General features: G+C 39.8%; 1 protein-coding gene and 1 pseudogene across 2 annotated transcripts in view; one reads left to right on the top strand and one right to left on the bottom strand.

The window, feature by feature from the left end:
- BCAR3 (breast cancer anti-estrogen resistance 3) overlaps positions 1-19,013 on the top strand; it is a 281,941-nt gene that overhangs the window by 41,361 nt on the left and 221,567 nt on the right. The window lies entirely within an intron of this gene.
- On the bottom strand, positions 5,185-6,207 carry LOC105510303 (annotated as a pseudogene). Its single transcript, XR_001001543.1, has one exon. The product of XR_001001543.1 is annotated as a 60S ribosomal protein L5 pseudogene (transcript).

The following is a 19,013-nucleotide window of genomic DNA, read 5'->3' as shown; positions in this document are numbered from 1 at the left end:
ATATTATTATAAATGTTCTATTTTACTGTTAGTTATTGTTGTTAATCTCTTACTGTGCCTAGTTTGTAAATTAAACTTTATCATAGTTATGCATGATACCTATCTCAGAAGAAGAAAAATTTGAACAAAAATTTCATTTTTACAAGAGGTCCAAAATGGCTATAGGTTAGGCATATGGGTAATAGAAGCTAGGCCTACGAATTAAAGCTGAATTCTCACCTGTGAGGCTGGAGTTTGCCAAAATTAAAAACAAATTATTTTTTAATGTATTTGAAATAGAGATGGGAATTCACTATGTTGTATAGGCTGGTCTCAAACTCCTGGTCATAAGCCATCCTCCCACCTCAGCCTCCCAAAGTGCTGGGATTACAGGCATAAGCTGCCATACCCAGCCTTCAGATATTTCACGGACATGTACTTATGGCCACTTTGCCTATCAGATGAAGCACAGAGGCAGGATGGGATCAATCATCCCTCTTCAGAACCTAAGATGCCTACATACATGTTAAACTTTTACCCTATATACATCAATAACATATTTTAAGAATGTCACCTTGGCTTCACTGCTCCCTGTTTTCATTTTCTGTGTGGCAAAACGTATAAATACTGTGCCTCCTGTACCCATTTGGGGACGCCTTCTCAGTGTGCCCTGAGTTTGTGTTTCCAAGCTATAGTTCTTACACTTGGCTCAGAATAAAATTAACTTTGATTTCTTTAAGTCTATAGTGCCAGTTATTTTAACCTTTTGGGTCCACAGACGACATAGTTGGCAGGATTCTAGCAGAATCCATGGACACCCAGGACTCATTCTCTGGGACTCAGCACTTAGTACCAGAATGAACTTACTGTGTTTGAACTGACTCTGGAGGAGCCACTGGGTATACAGGGTGAGTTGCCTGGAATCTGGACCTCTCTCTTTTTTTGGTAGAGGTCTATTTCACTTTATTCTGAGATATTTCCAGAATCAGTAACAGGAATAGTAAATCCTAGGTTTGCTAAATTCTTCCTATGCTTGTTATTATTATTCTAAATTGCTAGGAAGGAAGAAAGGAAAAAGGTCAACTAAGCATTGCTGCAGGTTGGAGTGGCAGTTTCTTTGATCAGCTGAGTGTTTTCAAAGCTGTTTTGTCTGGTCCAACCCTTACATTCTATATGTGAACCACTGAGACAGAATTGCTCTGAAAGTATGGGACACTTGCTTCCTCCAGCCTGAATCTTGGGTATTCTTAGGTGACTAAAAATCTTGTGGAGGTACTGCAGGAGATCCCTCCTGACATGTAATTTGGTCCCAAAGGGCTTCACCATCAACAGAAAAATACTTTAGTTGCAATAGATCCTCCAGGGGATGCTCATAAAGGTTGATTACCTCACATTTGAAGCACCTCACTGCTTCAACAGGTTAGCATCTCCTAAGATGGAGAAGATTAACTCCAGGGTAAGAGCCTGAGAAGTGAAGTTCATAAGCAGCACACTTCTGACCCTAAACACAATTAGTTGGTTGCAGACAAAGGAGAAGGGGGGAGTCTCTTTATGTGCACAATTGGAAGGAGCTGGCTCAGAAACAAAAAGAATGGAATAGTTTTTTCCAGGGGTATTTAGAAGTTTCTAAAAGAGGGAATGATACAATTGCTTCCATTCAGAAGGTGGGACACAAGATTTTGGAAACTGTTTCTCTACTGCAAAAATTATCTGAAGTTTCCACTGTCTCTCACCTCCTCCTCTGACCATTCCTTCTCCTAATCCTCCAGAACCCTTTTATTCTTTGCTTTCAAAACTGCTGGCCTAGAGTTTACTCCCTCTTCCATAACCCACAGAGGTTTTGATAGCATGCATTAAAGAAAAGCCTGACCCAAGGGGAAAACCTTCAGTGGCCCAAACTCACTGGACCAAGGCAGAACTTAGAGCTCTTACTAAGGAATTTCCAGATCCTACCCAGGATCCTACTAGTTATACTTAGGAGTTTAGTCTAGTCATAAGAAAATATGAATCTTGGCCATTTAGCTCTCTGTCAGTTGGTTCACATGTTAGTATCTGAAAGAAAAGCAAGGGAATGGGTGTCAAAGGCTGACTGGAAAGATCCACTAAACAATTTTCTTTTTTTTTTTCTTTTAAAGTTGAGATCTGACTCTGCTGCCCAGGCTGGTGTGCAGTGCAGTGCAGTGGTGTGATTATGGCTCATTGTAGCCTTTAACTCCTGGGTTCAAATGATCTTTCCACCTCAGCCTCTTGAGTACCTGGGACTATAGGCATGCATCACCACACCTGGCTAATTTTTTTAAATTTTAAACTTTTTAATTTTTTTTTGAGATGGAGTCTCGCTCTGTTGCCAGGCTGCAGTGCAGTGGCACAATCCCGGCTCACTGCAACCTCCGCCTCCCAGGTTCAAGTGATTCTCCTGCCTCAGCCTCCTGAGGAGCTGGGATTACAGGCACATGCTGCCACACCCAGCTAATTTTTGTATTTTTAGTAGAGACAGGGTTACACCATGTTGACCAAGCTGGTCTCAATCTCCTGACCTCATGATCTGCCCATCTCGGCCTCCCAAAGTACTGGGATTACAGACGTGAGCCACTGCACCTGGCCAATTTTAAACATTTTTTGTAGAGATAAGGTCTTACTATGCTGCCTAGGCTGGTCTCTAACTCTTGGCCTCAAATGATTCTCCTGCATTGGCCTCCCAAGTCGCTGGGATTGTAGGCGTGAACCACCACACCCGGCCTGAGAAATTATCTTCATAAACAAACAGCTGCAGACCAAGCAAAAGCTTGAGAACTGACAAACCATTTAGCCTCAACAATTCACCTGATATTTCCTGAGACCTCTGACTGGTCTAAAGTCCAGCAATGTAAACAAAAACCAAACAAGATCGTGCTGGACTACTATGAAAGATTTGAAAAGGGTTTTAGACAGTATTTGGAAATGAATGAAGAAAGTCTAAGGAATCATCAGAATGATTCTATTTTAATTTTAACCTTCTTTAAGAGATTGGATGAGCAATTGGCCAAGGTGGTCAAAATGCACCAAATAAACTGGGATTCTGTGTACAGTTTGGAGCTAGTGAAACTTGCTGATAAATTGGCCAGTTATACAGAATAAGAAAGACAACAAAACGGCTAAAATAATGAATTTACAGATTCAACAACTTACTGCTCAGTTTACCTGATCTAAACAGAGGCCTTGCTTTCAAAAGAAGCCTCAGAAACATCTAAAGATGTTTGTTGTTATTGCAAGAAAACAGGACATCTAAAGAAAAATTGCGGAGGCCAGGCACAGTGGCTCACGCCTGTAATCCCAGCACTTTGGGAGGCAGAGGCGGGTGGATCACGAGGTCAGGAGATCCAGACCATCCTAGCTAACATGGTAAAACCCCATCTCTACTAAAAATACAAAAAAAAAAAAATTAGCCGGGCGTGGTGCCGGGTGCCTGTAGTCCCAGCTACTCGGGAGGCTGAGGCAGGAGAATGGCGTGAACCTGGGAGGCGGAGCTTGCAGTGAGCTGAGATCGCCCTACTGCACTCCAGCCTGGGTGACAGAGCAAGACTCTGTCTCAGAAAAAAAAAAGAAAAGAAAAATTGCAGAATACTGAAATGGGTACAGAAACAAAAGGAAGAAAAGGAAAAGAGGAATAGGGTCTCCGAGGGAATCAAGAGGGCTTTCCCTTTTCTTTTGCAATACTTTGCAGGAAGTGAAACTATGTATAAATGGAGAATAAATGAAAGCATTAGTTGACATGGGAGCTACCCTTTCTGTTCTCAACCCTACCTTTTTAAAGAATTTTCTTCCTCAGAGTAATCAAACAGTTCAAATGGTAGGGATATCTACTCAACCAGTGACTATATGCAAATCAGAATCTCTGCCTTTCTAGTAGGGAAATTTAGATGGACATCCTTCTTTTCTTTGGAGCCTTCTACACCAATACATCTTATGGGAGGAGATTTTCTAGAACTTTGTAATGCTCATATTTCTTTTTCAAAAACAAGAAAAATGTTTTAAAAAAGTAACTGAAAGAGGATTGATTCAAAATGATATATCAGAAAATTCAGAGCAGATAGTCATCCAAATTCAATCATCAAGTATTAAGACAAAAAAAGAACTTGATGCTTTCTTTCTTTATTATTTATTTATTTATTTAGAGACAGAGTCTCACTCTGTCACCCAGGCTGGAGTGCAGTGGCATAATCTCAGCTCACTGCAACCTCTGCCTCCAGGGTTTAACCAATTCTTCTCCCTCAGCCTCCAAACTAGCTGGGATTACTGATGAACACCACCACGCCCAGCTAATTTTTTTGTATTTTTAGTAGAGACAGGGTTTCACCATGTTGGCCAGGCTTGTTTAGAACTCCTGACCTCAAGGGATCCGCCCACCTTGGCTTCCCAAAGTGCTAGGATTACAGATGTGAGCCACCATGCCCAGCCATCTTGATGCTTCATTAAGCCAAATCCCTAATTATTTATGGTCTGAATCATCTACCAATGTCATTAAAATCTTAACAGCTACCCCAATGTGGACATGAATGGATCCAAATAAACCATTTCCACTTCCAAATATTAAACAATATCAGGAGTAACAATAGAAATAAAATCAATATTCAAACATTTTATTGATAAAGGATGGATTATCCCTTCCACCAGTCCTTGTAATACTCCCATCCTCCCAGCATGAAAACCTAATGGGAAGGAATGGAGCTTTGTACAAGATTAGAGAAACATTAACAAGACTGTGATTCCCCATCATTCAGTAGTCCCAAATCCCTACACACTCCTTTATTTAATATACCAGTAGGCAGTGAATTTCACTAATTGATTTATGCAGTGCTTTTTGTTTTTTAGCATACCAGTAGATCCCAACAGTCAATATTTGTTTGCCTTTACCTGGAATGGCTATCAATATACCTGGACTGCTATGCCTCAAGGTTATACTGGAAGCCCAACTATTTTTCAAAATATTAAGGGCTGAGATGACTGAGCTAAATTTTGAGGAAAATTCCACTCTACTCCAGTATGTGGATGATTTCTTGTTATGCTTTTCCATTCTACATGATTGTAAAAATCACACCCTGTAGTTGCTGGAACAATTAGCTAAAACAAGACATAAGTTATCTAAATAAAAATTCCAATACTTCTTAACAGAAATAAAACATTTGGGACATTTAATTTCTTTCCTTTTTTTTTTTTTTTTTTTAGTTTCTGTCTGTAAGTTTATTGCCTATATCTGAAAAATCATCATAGAAAATTGTTTGGTTTAGCTCTCAGCAGCCCGCTCCTGAGCTCTGAGGAAGCTTGCCTTCTTTTGAGCTACCCGATCCTTCTTCTGAGCAAGGGACATTTTGGGACGGTTCCACCTCTTCTTTTTAACTTCTTTCTTGGGCTTCTTTTCATAGACTGGACTCTCTCGTATAGCAGCATGAGCTTTCTTATACATCTCCTCCATGTCTGGAGTTACACTGTTTTTTATGTATTGAAAGAACTGTTTCTTGTAAGCATCTTCATCTTCTTCCATTAAGTAGCGCATGTAATCTGCAACATTCTGGCCCGTGATGTGCTTCCGGTGTACTTCTGCATTAAATTCCTTGCTTTCAGAATCATAACCAGGGAATCGTTTGGTACTGTGAGGTATAGACAAGCCTCCATCCACAGCTCCCTTCAGAGCGCCAAAAACTTTATTGCCGGTGGTAGTTCTGGCAATGCCTGCATCCAAATAGCAGGTAAAGGCACCTGGCTGACCATCAATGCTTTCCACATTGTATTCATCACCAGTCACCTCCACTTGGCCTTCATAGATCTTGTCCATGCCAAACCTATTGAGAAGCCTGTGGGCCAGCAGCAGGCCAGTACAATATGCTGCAGCATAATTTGTCAGGCCAACCTTCACACCATATTTTGGCAGTTCGTGTGCATATGCTGCGCAGACTATCATATCCCCCTCTATACGGGCATAAGCAATCTGACAAATGATATCTCTATTTGTTACACAAACTATCATCCTGTATTTGGGTGTGTTGTATTTATTTTTATCCTGTATCACCAAGCGTTTCCGAGCATAGTAATCAGTTTTACCCTCTCGTCGTCTTCTAAATTTCACTTGGTATCTCTTAAAGTAGGCCTTATTCTTAACAACTTTAACAAACCCCATCTTGTGGAACAGAGACCCGTGTCCGCTGCTCGACAGAGACCTGCAGGCCCAGCAGTGCTAGGAGCGGGAAAAGGGGGACATTTAATTTCTAAGGAGGAAATACATATAAATTCAGATCAAGTAACTGGAATTCTTGCATACCCAACTCCAAAGACCGAAAGACAGCTTAGGAGTATTTTAGGCTTAGCTGGCTGCTGATACAGTTAGATACCCAATTTTTCTCCCATGGAACAGTCTTTATATGCATTGATGAAAGATCAACCTGACCCCAAACATTGGATATTGTAAGAACAAATAACTATTCAGTAAATAAAGGAGAATCTTACAAGAGCCCCTGCTTTGAGCCATCCAAATTATCAGCTACCATTTTTCTTTTTTGTTTATGGAAGCCATGACATCATCCTGGGTGTTCCAGCCCCAAAACACAGGGGAAAATACAGAACTACTGACTCTGATAGTCAGCAATAGACTCTATAGCTCATGGGCTGCCGCCTTCTTGTAGGGCTATTTCAGGCATTATCATGTTTCTCAAGGCTACTCAGGAAACTGTAATGGAGGCTCCCTTGACTATATATGTACTTCATTCTGCAGAAGCTTTTTTGAATTCACATCATACACAATATTTTTCTGTCAACTGATTGGCTTTATTACAATGTACTTTTATTCTCTGCTCCACACATTACTCTCTCTTGCTGTAATAGTCTTAATCTCACAAGTTACTTCTTGAAGCACCTGAGGAGATTACCTCATGACTGTATAAAACAGCATACACTCTATATGCTGTATAGTTCTATTACTAGTAGAACAGCTTTTGATGCCCAGTCAGAATTTACAGGAGATACCACTACAAAATGCTGATGTTACCTGGTCCACAGATGCATCATATCTAAAGGATAAATTTGAAAAATACCAAACAGGCTATGTCATTGTGTCTCATGTAGACATCATAGAGAGCAATTTCTTGCCTAAAGTCAAGTCAGCACAGTTGGCTGGATTAATAGTACTCACCAGAGGTTGTCTAACTGGCCAAAAGTCAAATAACTAATATTTATACTGACAGCCATTACACTTTTGGTGCAGCTCATGTCTTTGGAATGTTGTGGAAACAGCGATGTTATTTAACCTCCTTTGGACATCCTATTAAACATGGCTCTCAAGTTTCTGATCTTTTGGAAGCCATCCAGTTGCCAAAAAAAAATTGGCTGTTGTTAAGAGTCCTGGACATTCCAAACATGACTCCCTGGAGTAAAGCAAATAATTTTGCTGATGCTGAGCAAAAAAAAAAAAAAAAAAAAATTAGCTTAATGCTAATATCAAATGAAACTGTAGAGATGGCCATGTTTAAAGTGAAGGGGCTCAAGAAAAGGCTTCAAAGTGGAAAAAGCAAATATGACTAACTAAAGGAGAATGCTTTTCCCCTACTTACAAAATATAATATAGACCCAGTGACAGAAAAGCAAATCCCTATTTTGCCTTTGGGATATCAATTTCCTATATTACAACATGTCCGTGAACTCATTCACTGGGGACCTGAGAAAATATTTGCCTGGGGAAAACACTATTACTGGAAACCCTCACCCACAGTAGTTCATAAGGTTTATGCTAAATGTCCAATTTGTCCTATATGTAATCCAGGAAAGCCTCTTCTAGATCTCAAGGGCATTTAACTTTGCCCACTGGCCCTTTCAATATTTGACAAATGGATTTTATCCACTTACCTCCAGCTCAGGGTTATAAATATGTATTGGTTATGATTTATATGTTCTCTCATTGTGTTGAAGAATTTCCTTGAGAAAAAGCCACAGTGTAAGCAGTAGGAAAATGTTTGTTGGAATGGATGATTTCCTTTTGAGGAATTCTTTCCAAATTACATAGAAATAGGGAACTCATTTCACTGAATAGATAATTCACTCAATTTGTATAATCTGGCCTATTTTCCAATATTTTTATTGTACATCCCATGCCTAGTCTTCTGATTGGTGGAATGAACATATCAAAAATAAAACCCAGCTAGAAAATTATCGAAAGCTTTTCCTATTTCTTGGCTCAAGGCTCTTCTACTGGTTTTGCTTAATCTAAGAGCAGCTCCTTCTGGAATAATACATCAATTATTCCATGAGATAATTACAGGTTGACCTATGAAAGTGAATGGCAGTTTGTATGAACCAACTTTACTAAAAGGAGATATACTCCATTATTAACAAAGCTTAACTAAACTTCTTTTCCAAAAAATCTAAATTGTAAAAAGAGCCTTAAATGCAATAGAGGCAGGACCTGGGACATTAAGACAAGTTGAGAATGTATTTAATGAAGAAAGACATTTACAAGAAAAGTTGATACTTACCAACCTAGGTAGAATAAAAAGCATACTCTTTTAGAAGGAAAGTGAGGGTTGAGAAGCTGCATGGAAAGATAATCATGCTATTGCTAAATGGGTGAATCAAACTGCCCAGCTAACAAGGGACTATGCCAAAGCCCAACAATCAGAAAATGCATGGGTTCAGACTCAACAAGGTTATTGACCATGCTAATCCAAATGGAAGCAGAAGTGGCCTCTAAAACATGGCCAGTCATTTTGGATGCAGAAGCACAAGGTAGACATTTATGGAAAACATATGGGCCCTCTTCTTCCTGGAAAATTGCTACCAGGGTACACAGCCTGTACTCTTAGAGCTTCAGCAACCCACATAGGCAGTAACCAGAAATATAATGCAGTACAGCTAGCAGAAATAGGGATCATTTTTAATAATACCCATGTTCTCCCAAAGGGCAGTTGATGGAACCATACTAAATAATAATATTTGGAATCCAATTTCAGTTTTAGATTGCAAACAAATTCAGGAAGAATGGTTCTGTCCCCAAAACATCTGGAATCCTGAGATCATGGAAACATGGTTCCTAATTTTTACCCCTATTCAAAATAATATATAGGAAATGGATATTTTTGTTTGGAAGTGAAGACAAATAAGACTGTAAGTGTTTTAGATCTTACTTGAAAGCAGACAGTATTTGATTTAAATTATACTGCCATTTAGTGCACTACTGGATTCATAGGAAAGCTACCTTTAGGACAGAATAACCCATAGAATAATGAGGACACTGATAATCAAATATTTTTGGCAATTGGAACTCAACCCTCTTCAAGTTGTACTCCCAGCAGAAAATGAATGGTAAGTTAAGTAATTAGATATTATAAATCATCAGTTAATTACAGTTCTGGATAAATCCACTCAAATATATCATAAAGTACATATATAAGCAAAGGGAGAAGGATGATTATTCTATTAAGCACAAACTATCAAAAGGTATGTTCAGGGTTTTTTCTATAATATGTTATTTCTTTTCTTCATTGTCTTTAGCTAAATGAACCTCTCAGTTGTTCACCGTATTGTTTATTATTTTAATATTTCTGTTACAAATGTTATAAATGCTGCAGAAATTGCAAATATCATAGAAAGAATAGAATTCCAGCTAAAATTATGTTAGTTCATCAATTTGAACTAATAGCCATAGAATGTAAGTAAAGGCAGTCTTCTATGGCCCATTTTGTCCCACACACTCCCTCCTCTACTTCTGACCAAATGGGGAAGGGCTTCCCATTAACTTTTGTTTAGCCCTAAAGTCCCAAGACTTACAAAAGACATCAAGCTGGATATTCTTCCACCTGACTCCTCAAGGTCCCTCACCAGTATGATTGACCATGCAATGGATCATTGCCCCTAAAGAATCTCTCCTAAGGAAATAATCCTAATTGCAATCCTGATCTTATTTCTCCCTATGCTAATGAGGAGACATTAGCATAAAACAAGGGGCTTTGGCATTCCAGAAGGAAAAATAGGAGCTTCTGCATCTTCACTGGAAAACCAGATGATGGCACTTCATGTAGGGGTGAACAATAGCCTAAGGACATTTTGGAATTCTGATTTGATCCCGCATGCCCTACCATTCTAAACAAATGAGACCTGTTCTCTTCAAATTTCTTATTATTTGGTCTTCCTACCCGACCCCAAGTTACAGCCACAGTGATTAGAATCTTCCAGATTATCTAATAAATATACTAATATGTATCTGTGCATACAATTTTTGTGGATGTGGAATGTTACTACATACATATTCTTGCAACTTGATTATAACATTTTTAAGGTTTCTGGCTCATACAAAGGGCCATTGCTTTCCCCCAGAGGGAGGGCTTAGCAAAGAACCCTGCGCATAATAGGTCTTTACATGTTAGATTCAGTGTCTTTCTTTGCTGATGAGCATTTCCTCTTCACCAAAAGACAGTATTTTAATAGGTTGGGTGTAGTCGCTTGTGCCTGTAATCCCAACACTTTGGGAGGCCCAGGAGGGAGCTTGAGGCCACGAGTTAGAGACCAGCCTGGCCAACAATTTTACATGTTTTTTTAATTAGCTGGGTGCTAATTTTTAGTAGTCCCAGCTACTTGGGAGGCTGAGACAGGAGAATTGCTTGAGGCTAGGAGTTAGAGGTTATAGTGAGCTAGGATCGCACCACTCCACTCTAGCCTGAGTGACAGTGAGATCATTTCTCAAAAAAGAGAGAAAGATAGTGGAAGAAAAAATAAAGGGAGGGAGGGAGGCAGGGAATATTTTAATAATATTTGCTGGTATTATTTTTACTAAAATCACACATTCTCTAACTTTTAGCCTAAGTTCTTGCAGCCTAAATTCTTTCTGCTACTGAAAGGAAAGCAGGACGCAGTGGGACTCTGGGTGGTAGTTGGGACTGAGCAGTGACTTGGTGTGGATTAAGGATGCCCAAACAGTGCCCAAAAAATGAAGTTATAGGAATATTTGAACAGGGAGTGGCAATGGTCTATCTCTGCCAGCCAGAAGAGGCTCCTGTCCCCACAGTCAACTCAGATTAACAGCAGATTTCTCAGCGGAAACCTTACAAGCCAGTGGGATTGGGGTCTAATCTTTAGCCTCCTTAAACAAAATAATTGTCAGCCAAGAATTTTATATCCAGCAAAACTAAGCTTCGACCTGAAGGAAAGATAAAGTCTTTTTTCAGACAAACAAACGCTGAGAGAATTTGCCACTACCAAACCACTACCGTAAGAAATGCTAACAGGAGTTCTAAGTCTTGGAACAAAACTTCACAATACACTGAAATAGAAGCTCCTTAAAGCATAAATCTTACAGGGCCTATAAAACAATAACGCAATGAAAAATAACAGGGTATTTAGGCACTAACTAACATGAATAGAACAGTACCTCACATCTCAATACTAATGTTGAATGGAAAAGTTCTAAAAGCTCCACTTAAAAGATGCAGAATGGCAGAATGGATAAAAATTCACCAACCAAGGATCTACTGACTTCAAGAGACTCACCTAATACGTAAGGACTCACATAAACTTAAAGAGGTGGAAAAAGACATTCCACGCAAATGGAAACCAAGAGCAAGCAAGCAGGAGTAGCTATTCTTATATCAGACAAAACAGACTTTAAAGCAACAACAGTAAAAAAAGACAAAGAAGGACATTATATAATGATAAAAGGATTAGTCCAACAGGAAGACATTACATTCCTAAATATATATGCACCTAACACTGGAGCTCCCAAATTTGTAAAACAATTACTACTAGACCTAAGAAATGAGATAGATGACAACACAATAATAGTGAGGGACTTCAATACTCCACTGACAGCACTAGACAGGTCATTAAGACAGAACATCAACAAAGAAACAATGGATTTAAACTATACCCTAGAACAAATGGACTTAACAGATATTTACAGAACATTCTACTGAACAACTGAAGAATATGTATCCTTCTCATCAGCACGTAGAACATTCTCCAAGATAGACCATATGATAGGCCACAAAACAAGTCTCAATAAATTTAAGAAAATTGAAATCATATCAAGTATCTTCTCAGACCACAGTGGAATAAAACTGGAAATAAACTCCAAAAGGAACTCTCAAAACAATGCAGATACATGGAAATTAAATAATCTGCCCTTTATTGATCTTTGAGTTAACAATGAAATCAAGATGGAAATTTAAAAATTCTTTGAGCCGAATGATATTAGTGACACAACTTATCAAAACCTTTGGGATACAGCAAAAGTGGTGCTAAGAGGAAAGTTCATAGCATTAAATCCCTACATCAAAAAGTTTGAAAGGGCACAAATAGACAATCTAATGTCACACCTCAAGGAACTAGAGAAACAAGAACAAACCAAACACAAAACCAGCAGAATAAAAGAAATTAACAAAGATCAGAGCAGAACTAAATGATTATTCCTCTTTTTACCCACCATCTGTCTCAGATGACCCTTTTCCTCCATTCCTTCAAGCTTAATGCCAAGCCCACTATATCCAGTCATTGGGGACACAGGTCCTCTGTCAGCTGAGAAATGAAACCCTGCTTCCTCCCCTGACAAGACGCGGACGGCTTAAATGTTAAATTATGAGCATTTCTTTAAGAAATAAACTGCAGGAAAAATGTCTTAAAGGGTTACATGGAAGATGTGTGAAGTATAGATCTCTAAACTTAGAAACAATCAGTGATTCTTAGGTACAAAAGAATCATCTGGAAAGTGACTGAAAAATGCAGTTTCCCAGGCCCCATTCTGACGGTTGGCTGCAGGGGACAGTGTGAAAAATCACAGTTGGAGGAACACTGGCCCAGATGATCAACTAAAATGTTTAGTCTTCACACTTAAAAAGAGTTTGGAGCAATGCTACATTCAGCTATGGAAGTAACCCTTCCATAGAAGTACCACTCCTTCCTCAGCCTGATGTCAGATTCAAATTAAGCTTCAGATTGTCCATTTCCCCCTGCTATTTGTCTCAATGAGTTCTCTCTCAGCCGTGGAAACCTGGAAAGAAAATACCTTTTCCTTTTAACTTAAAAATTTTGGTATCTGTGCTTTTGGAGGTTTGGAATTGATCTTGGGCCTTTCTTTGCCCTTCCAGTAGTGCCTCTGGCTACAAATTCAACATTTCTGTGTAAAAAGTCACTCCAAAGCTTAGTGACTTAAAACAATGACATTCATTTATTTTGATTATAAATCTGTAATTTAGGCAAGACTGAGCAGGAATGGCTTTGGCTCTGCTCTTCATAGTTTCAGCTGGGGCTGCTTAAATGGGAGCTGGAGGACCCACTTTCGAGATAGTTTACTCACATTGCTGGCCAGTTAGAGCTAGCTGTTGGCTAAGAACCCAGCTAAGTGTGTGACCTAGGTGCTTTGGTTCCTGTCAACATGGGCCTCTTCACTCCACAGGGGCCTTGGGCTCCCTCACAGTATTGAGGCTGGGTTACAGGTGTGAGCATTCCCAGGGAGTAAGGCAGAAATGCATGACACTTTTATGACTTACTAGCTTTGGAAGTCACATCGTATGATTTCCACTATACTATTGTTTCAGGAATTCATAAAGTCCCACTCAGATTCAGGGGAGGAAAAGTAACCTCCACCATTTGATAGAAAAAGTGTCATGGTTACCTTATAAAAATAGCATGCAGATGGGAGATGTTATTGCAGCCATCTTTGGAAAGTACAACCTGTCACCAGACCCTGAACTGTTTTGTATTATGTCTATGGGTTTTTCTTAAAAGCATTAATGATACATATTCACTAGTTAATTATTGTTGGTTCTATTCCATCTCATTTTATCCTCTTCACAATCCTGTGATGTAGCTAGATCTTTTTGTATACATCCAAATATGGTTCACAGACATGTTTGGTATAGCTAGCACATTATTTTAAAAATTGTGAATTCTTACATAAGTATCTGAATTTCTGGCTTCTCTTCACAATCATAAGATTGGATAAATCTAGGCCAAGCTTTCCTCCTAACAGCAGTGAACTGCAGCTGAGTAGTGGTTGCTCCCTAGGTAGGAGCCTACCTTCTCTGTTTGCCACAGTCCCCACCACTCCCTGTTACCACTTAACTCATTACATTTTATGTCTCACAAGCATTTGACTTTGAGGTTTTCCACCTTAGAAAAAATAGGCCCAGATTCTACTATGGAAAATTATAATAGCCTACGCTTCATTTGGCGTTTCCAAAGTACTTGCTATAGAAAGCTGCATTGTGGGGTTTCTTTTTTAATCCTCTCTCTCTTTTGGGGAGACCATCAGGTTGCTGTTTCTTGTTTGAAGGGCACCTTCAGCTCTCTACTGACTGCAATGAATGATATGCCCCAACTCCCAGAATGGCCCAGCTGCCCAGTTCTAGCCCTTCCCTTCTAAGCTGGCCCTTTTGGGAATCCCCAAGATGGAGCAGAACTATCCTTAATCCCTTGAATTTGCTATGTTCACTGCCTGACCAACACTGGATCCTTATAACTTGGAATTCTCAACAGGAATAAGGGAAGCTCATACAGGGAGCACCAACGTCAAAGTTTTCTAACACCACAATCTTGCCTAGAGCCAAGTCTGCACACAAAGACCTCCTCTCTGGAAGATAAGCGCCCAGTGTTCATCCACTGTTGAGAACCAATTCTCAATATTCCTAATGTCACAATGCTCGCTTTGTCCTGTCAAAGGCTCTTGATTTTGTTTCCAAAATGTCAACAGGTAACTCTAAGTGTTGATTAAACAAGCAAGAGCATTGCCTAAGGAGAGCATTGGCTGTGCGGTCTTCATCAAGCCCATTAGAGAAGCTCCAGCCTGCACAGAAAGGATAGTCTGTGCCTGACTAGGCAACTCTGTCTAATCAGGACACTTTCTTCCCCTTTGGCTCTTGGGTTTTTCTTTGGCTCTTTCATGCTGGGAGAACTGCTCACCCTCAGCACTGCTGGTGCTTAGGAGTAGGAAAGGTCTGTAGTTTTATTCCTCTTAACCTTCTGAGTAGGCTCTGCCACCAAATTAGGACATTCTGGGGCAGGCAGTTCCCCTACTTGATCCTGCTCCATCACATTCCCTGTCCTCCCCTCATCAATAACCATAATCCTAAATTTTATGTTTATTCCCTTACTGTTCATTAGATATTTTACTGTCTATTCCGGATACCTATTGCATAACAAAATGTCCCAAAATTTAGTGGTGTCAATCTTTTTTTTCTTTCTTTCTTTACAGATCCATTATTTGGGCAGGATTCTGTAGGGAAAACTCATCACCACTTCATACAGCATCAGCCATGCTGCTCAACTGAAGGCTGTTGGATCCACTTCTAAGATGACTCACTGCTGGCTGGCTGTTAATGCTGGGTTGAGGCCCTGGGGCCTTGGTTTGGCTCCACATTGGCATCTCCATGTGGCCTGGACTTCCTCACAAAATGGTGGATGAGTTCTAAGGGTAAACATCCCAAGATAGAAAACCAGGCAAGAGAGCAAAACTTGCCTTTTGTGACCTAGCCTCAGAAATCACATAGTGTCTATTAATTGAAGCAGTCCCAAAGTCCCACCTGGGTTCAAGGGGAGGAGATACTGGCTACACTCTCCTTGATGGGAGGGTGGTAAAGTTCTGGAAGAGAGATGGGACCAGAAATGTTGTTGTAGCCATTTTGGGGAAGTGCAATCCACCACAATACATATGTATGTACTCCTAGGCAATATGCTATTTAATTTTGCATGTTTTACACTTTATAGAAACATCCATACTGAATGTTTTTCTACAACTTTGTTCCCTCAACATTTATGAGTCACTTATATTTCTGGAGTTCATTTTTAGAATTGTATAATATTTCATTGCAATTATTTGCTACAATTTAGTTGTCTGTTATTTTGTTGAATGTTTGTGCTTTTTCTATATGTTTCCAACCCTTTTTTTCTATATATTTATGCCTTTTGCTATTTTGTACAGCTGCTCTGAACATTCTTATAGAACTTTGCACATGAGCCTAGGGCAAGAATTATCAACCAGGGTGATTTTTAGCAATGTCAGAGGCATTTAGCAAATGTCCTGCACATTTTTTGTTTTCATGACTGGGGTAGGAAGCATTGATACTGACATCTAGCAGGTAGAGACTATGGATGCTGCTAAATATCCTACAGGAAAGCCCCCTAAAACCATTAGCTGGTCCAACATGTCAATAGTGCTGAGGTTGAAAAATCCTAGTTTAGGGTTTATATGGAGGAGTAGAATTCTCTCTGGATAGGTATTCACAGTTTCAACTTTATAATACTAAATTGTTTACCCAAGTGGTTGAGCAAGTCTATACTTCTACCAAAGGGAGGCTCCACATCCTCTGATAATGTCATTCTTAGATTTTGCCAGTTCATGTTTTTTTCCTTCTGAAATGCATGTTTGTATGCTTTGTCCGTTTTTATAGAGTACATTTTTATAGGATTGATTTGTAGGCATTATTTATATATTCTGGATACTAATTCTTTGTTGGTTGTATCTGTTGAAAATATCTCCTCCCAGTCTGTGGCTTATCTTCTCACTTCTTCCTGATTCTTTTCATGAACAGATGTTTTTAAGCTTCATATAGTTAAATCCATCAATCTTATACTATCCTTCAAGGCTTGTGATTTAGGGTTATTATTACAGAAAGAATGTCCTGACCTGAGGTTATCATTGGTTCCCAAGCCTAGCAGCATTTTGGGGTTTTATCTTTTCCAGCTGGCAAGACCTGGAGTTCCTCTTGCTGACCCCAGAGGTGCCTGGCCTTCCTTATCCTCCACTGTGTTTGCTCAGTCCTTATGAACACTCAGATTGTATTTCCTAATGTACTCCATTTTCTCTGTTGGGCTCTTTCTACAACCTCTCTAGGCCTCTCTACCTGGGACTGGACTCTACTGTCTCGAGACTGGCCTCAAAATGAACTGACTTCTCTGGAACCATAGTGCCCCACTTAGTATCAGCACTGCTGAAGATGTCCCTTAGAGATTAGCCATGCCAGGACTGAGCCCCAGTTTTCTACAGTACTTGCATGGTTTCATTTGCACTCGTGTGGGGTATTCTCCTCTAGGGCTAAAATAAAAAATGGGGCAAAGCTGAAGATGCCAAGTGGTCCCCAGGAACATTGCTGCTCACAGGAGGGACACCCCAAGATGAGCCTGTGTGCTCTGACCACATACCTTCTAGCCAGGCCTACCTACCCAGGGCCCCTCAGAGCTGACCATGATTAAAGAACAGCCTTGGTGTGGTCTGCTTCATCCAGGGAAATCATTCAGAGTTAATTTTGCTTCCTTTTCTCTCCATTCCCGTTCTGTCCACATCCTGACTTCTGAAATGTCCTCTCTTCTGGATCCTTCTCCCATCCTTTAGACTTCACATTCATCTGGATTTCCCTGGCTTTCACACTCAGTAAGGGCTTTGGGCAAAACCCACCTTTTGGTTCCAGCAGCTCCTGTTTGCCCCAAGAAAGACACCTTATCCTAGCTCAAGTCATGATGACCCAAACCCAAGGACCTAGATAAAGTTGAAGAGATACGATTCCAGGTTCCTAACTTGAACAGTTGTCGAGCTTGGGAGAAGATAAATCTTAAAGTGGGGAACATGGAGAAGGTAAAAGAAAGAATCTAAAAAGCCAAACAGCAGGAAGAGATAGAAAAGTAGACAGAGGAGGATTTGAGAACCCAAAATGTATGCCTATGATGCAGAGCCAGCATGGGAGGCATTATAATGGCTGAGAACATGGGCTTTGTAGATAGGCAAGGATCTCCTAACCTTACTGGTTATGTGACCTCAGGCAGGTTATCCTCCCAGAACCCTGTTTTCATCATCTGTAAAGTGGGGCTTGTGTAATATCTTGCTCAATTGTACGAAGATTAAATGATGATAAATATGTAAAGCATTTGCATAGTATTTAACAGAGTAAGTGTTCAAAATGATGGGCATTATCAATATTAATTGATGGTAATATTAATGGACTAATGAACAGAGGACCAGCTGCCCAGTTCCTTTATGGCTGTTCTGGCACACACTGAGGGTCAGCAAATTATGGCCTGTGTATCAAATCCAGCTTATTGGCCATGTGGTCCATGAGCTAAAAGTGATTTTTATATTTGTAAATGGTTGAAAAAAAATCAAAAGAAGAATATTATTTCATGTGTGAAAATGACATGAAATTTAAATTTCAGTGTCCATAGAGTTTTACTGGAACATAGCCATAGTTGTTTCTTTTGTATCGTCTTATTGTCTTATTTTCTGCCTCTCCAAGAAAGTTTGCTGACTCCTGGCATAGGCCAAGTGGACTAGGGGCAGATGCTTTAATCAGCTGGACCTTGGAGAACTGAGCAATCTCCTCCACTCCACAGCTCTATACATGTTGGCTACTCTTTTCCTACTGGCCCTCCCCTGGGGTTCCAGAGTCCCTTTTGGTCAAGCCAACTCCACTTGACCTAGGGCACTGAGGTCTAGATTTCTGAACAATGAGCCAAATCATTGCAGAATCATAGGGGGAATCAGGACAAGCTGTTTTGAGATTAAAATGAAATAAAATGTGTGAAAGTACTTGTAAATGCAAGGGATGTTATTTAGCAAATAATGGTTAAATGGTTATCGGTGAGGTTTGGATGTATTTTATTCTTCTTCGTAAATTTAGTAATGTATTTTATGGTCACTTTTAACAAAATGTATTATTAACCAGAATACCCTAATTTCTGTCCAGATCAAAAAAGATTTTAAACCAAATGAAACCATCCACAATGCATGTCAAACCCACCCCCAAAATGGAGTTTTGAGCTTCTAGCGCTTTCTGCAAAGAAAATCCTGGCTCCTCCATCTTGTTTTTTTTTTTTCTTTCTTTCCTCTTTGCTTCCTGTTTACCATCTCCATTTTCTTTTCCAGTCTCTGTGCTTGTGCTTTGGGCCACTTGATTGCTTTGGATGGCCAGAGCAGAGAGCAGATGAATGTCATTGTGTTTGAAGAAGCCAAGGAAATGTGAGAGAAGAGTTTTAAGAGAATCATCAGCCCAGCGTAGACATACCAAGTGATGGTAAGAGTTGGGAGTGGAAAGAAC

This window comes from Colobus angolensis, unplaced genomic scaffold (assembly GCF_000951035.1).
Source record: "Colobus angolensis palliatus isolate OR3802 unplaced genomic scaffold, Cang.pa_1.0 Scaffold186, whole genome shotgun sequence".
Classification (NCBI taxonomy): Eukaryota; Metazoa; Chordata; class Mammalia; order Primates; family Cercopithecidae; genus Colobus; species Colobus angolensis.
This window is presented reverse-complemented; position numbering and strand designations above follow the sequence as displayed.